Source organism: Octopus bimaculoides, chromosome 2, assembly GCF_001194135.2.
Source record: "Octopus bimaculoides isolate UCB-OBI-ISO-001 chromosome 2, ASM119413v2, whole genome shotgun sequence".
NCBI classification, from domain to species: domain Eukaryota; kingdom Metazoa; phylum Mollusca; class Cephalopoda; order Octopoda; family Octopodidae; genus Octopus; species Octopus bimaculoides.
In genome coordinates, this window is record NC_068982.1 from 53686220 (window position 1) to 53690440 (window position 4221).

Here is a 4221-nt window from a genome sequence, read left to right on the forward strand (position 1 = left end):
AGTCGGCCCCTGAAATAAATTAACGTTAATGCATAAGTCCTGCAAATTTTAATGTTACTGATTGCTATTGTTTATCTATCATTATTGTTGTTATTAATAAGGCGGTGAGCTGGCAGAATCGTTAGCACGCCGGGCGAAATGCTTCGCGGTATTTCGTCTGCCGTTACGTTCTGAGTTCAAATTCCGCCGAGGTCGACTTAGCCTTTCATCCTTTCGGAGTCGATAAATTAAGTACCAGTTACGCACTGGGGTTGATGTAATCGACTTAATCCCTTTGTCTGTATTTGTCCCCAGTATGTTTAGCCACTTGTGGGCAATAAAGAAATAAGAATCGTTAACGGCATTTTGTTCGACCTTGCGTTCTGAGTTCAAATTCCGCCAGGGTCGACTTGGTCTTTCATCCTTTCGGGGCCGATGAAATAAGTACCAGTTACGCACTGGGGTCGATGTAATCGACTGGTCCCCTCCCACAAAATTTCAGGCTTTGTGCATGTAGAAGAAAGGATTATCAAGGTAGCGAGCTGATAGAATTGTTAGCACACTGGGCGAAATGCTTAGCGATATTTTGCTCGTCGTTACGTTTTGTGTTTAAATTCCGCCGAGGTCGGCTTTGCCTTTCATCCTTTCGGGGTCGATAAAATAAGTACCAGTGAAAAACTGAGGTCGATGTAATCGACTAGTCTCTTCCTTCTAAATTTCAGGCCTTGTGCCTTTAGTAGAAAGGATTATTATTATTATTATTATTAAGACGGCGAGCTCACAGAATCGTTAGCACGCCGAGTAAAACGCTTAACGGCATTTAGACCGCCTTTACGCTCTGAGTTCAAATTCCGCCGAGGTGATCTTCCGAGATCAATGAATTAGGTACCAGTGAAGCACTGGAGTCGATGTAATCAACTATTCCCTTCCCCACAAATTTCAGGCTTTATGCCTATAGTGGAAAGGATTATTATTATTAATACTTAAAACTGCGTGCTTGCAGAATCGTTACTGCGCCGGGCAAAATGTTCAGAAGTATTTCGTCTGTCTCTATGTTCTGAGCTCAAATTCCGCTGAGGTCGACTTTGCCTTTCATTATTTCGTGGTCGATGAAATAAGTACCAGTTACGCACTATGGGCGATGTAATCGACTTAATCCCGTCCCCAAATTTGAGGCCTTGTACTTCCAGTAGAAATGATTATTAATAGCTAAGGTGGCGACCTGGCAGAGTCGTTACCGCGCCGGGCAAAATACTTAGCGGCATTTCGTCCGTCTTTACGATCTGAGATCAAATTTTGCCGAGGTCGACTTTGTCTTTCATCCTTTCGGGGTCGATAAAATAAGTACCACTTGAATACTGGAACTTTGTGCCAAAATTTGAAACCATTATTATTATTATTATCAATAGTGTTATACGCTACTGTTTCTAGTTATTCAGACGATAGCTGAAAGTCCTTTTTGCGGATCACACTTAGTTTTTCGACCGACTCGCAGAATTGTTTGGGTATTGGAGAAGTAAAATGCTTCAAGAATTTCTATCTGTTTTTTACGTCCTGATTTCAAGTCGCGTCCAGTGCAACAATGATTTTCATTCTTTCAGGTTCATTAATATGGAGTACCAGTTAAATACAGGGTCGATGGTAAACGATTAATTCCTTCCTCTGGTCCTGTGCTTAAATCAGAAACCATTTACGTACCATACAGAGGTCTGTTCGATCAGAACTTACTTGGGGCTATACAACAGGAACGATTAATATTTATTAGACATGATATCCAATAAATTGCCATGTCTAAACCTTTTTTATATATATACATTATAAAGTATAAAATTTAATTTTGAATTTAGGTGAAATAATACATCGTAAAGTAGGGAATAGTTGTTGAAATCGAACTCAGTTATTGATAATTCTTTAACTGTCCCAAAGTCGACCTCGGTTGTATTTGAACTCATAACCTTAAAGTATGTAACTAGATACCGTAAAGCATTTCGCACGTCGTTCTACGTATTCGGATAATTTCCCCCCAACGTTTTGACTTCAGATACCCGATACCTTTAACTAGCTCTGTCTGAGGCATACTGTGTGAGAAAAACCAGTTTTGATTGGTTATTGTTCAGCTAAGGCGCGAAATTTGAATATTAAAAAGAAGAGAAACATATTGGGAAAATAAAAACAATAAAAACAAAGCAGAAAAGAAAAAATGAAAAAATTTCTGACGGTCGATCATCAGGTGTTTCGCGTCACTTTATTTTTTTATTGTTTCATCCCTTGTTACAGCACACCCATACGTCACCATCAATGAAATACAATGGCGTGGTAATAGCGTGTGTGTGTGTGTTATAAAACTTGAAGTGAAGAGTTACCACAGCAGCCGCTGCAATAATAATAATAATAATAATAATAGCAAGGGTGGTGCTTGTTAGTAGGTGCGATAGTTGGGGCGTTGTAGCAATGGCGTCACGAGAAAGAGTCGAGTTGATGAAGTTCATAGCAATGATGATAATGACGATGAATGTCTAGCGATGGTGTCTGGTGGTCGTGTGCTGCAAGATGAGACTTATTGTTGCTAAAAAAAGCAGTGGTAATGAATTAAGTAGACTGAAGTGGATAGTTGTTCAAAATAACACCAAACACAAAACCAAAAACAAAAGCATAACTTTTCTATTCCTCACTATTATTTACCTTCTCTCTCTCTCTCTCTCCTTCTTCTCCTCTCATTCAGCTGCTCTTCTCTTACATACCTATCAATCTATCTATTTGTGTGTGTGCGCGCGCGTGTGTGTAAAATGTTCGCCTGTCTATCAACCTGCCTTTGTATCAACCAGCAACAGCAGCAGCAGACTGTCAGCTGCCTAACTCCACAAGTGGCCTTCCAGATCAATTGCACATCTATTCCCAATGATTAACCCTACCCTCTCTCTCTCTACAACAATACGACTTCCACCTCATGCCCCGCCTCTATTATACTGCATGAAGCAGTGTGATACTGTATGTATGTATGTATGCATGCATGTATATATGTAAGTGTGTATATATATATATATATATATATATATATATATATAGTTACATTCAAAATTACAATTTCACATCGACTCCATGAAACTTAGTTTCAAAATGTTTTGAGATTTACAAGAAACAGCATGAAAATGAAAAGTAACATCTTTAGCAGCAGTAACAAACAAGAGGCTCTGAGTTTAGAAGAAAATAATTTTGTATTTGAGATGACCTATAATACCCTATTTACCTCCATGCTTCACAGACAACTCTGCAAAAGAGTTATCACATTTTACCCATTCCACACGAAACCGCTTTTAAAAAAACAAAAGATATAATCACTTTCTAGTTCTTTTACAAATACGCACGCTCTTTTTGTTATTGTAAAAATAATTTATTTATTAATTTATTTATTGTGAATCAATATCAAAATAAGCTGAAATATATATGGCACGGCAAAGAGAGATATGCATCACAATTGGTTTGTACACTGGCATGGAAAACTGGAACGAGTCGATTCAACAAATGTATATATATATACACAACTACACAAAGGACCACCACTCCTTTTCTACTCTAGGCACAATGCCTGAAATTTGGGGGGAGGGGGCCAGTCGATTAGATCGATCCCAGTACGCAACTGGTACTTAATTTATCGACCCCGAAAGGATGAAAGACAAAGTCAACCTCGGCGGAATTTGAACTCAGAACATAAATAACAGATGACATACTGCTAAGCATTTCGCCCGGCATGCTACCGTTTCTGCCAGCTCGCTGCCTAAAGGACAACCACTCCTGTCACCATGCAGCTGAATTCTTCCTACATTAAGAGACACAAAGTTCACTCACACATACACATATAAACAGCCTACATCATACAAACACCACACACCCACCCCTATACCTCTTTCTCTTACACTCTCCTGTCTTAGAAAGAACTTTTTCTTCACTCATTCCCTTCCGGTCATTTCAAAATGTAACCACATGTGAATCGTTGGCAATCTTTTCCTTCCGTCTTCCTTGTCTCTTAGACTTTCCTCTGTCACCTGTTTCTGAAGAACTTTGCTCGAAACGTAAAACCATCTTTCTTACCTTCCCTGAGCGTCTACTAATACGGTCCAGATGGAGTATATGTAATCTGAACCTTTCCCCGACCTTTTTTTTTTTTTACGGAATCCCACGTTTTAGGCTATGGAGATTCCGATTCTGAAAAAAAAAATTTCAAAAATCTCAAATTCAAAATTT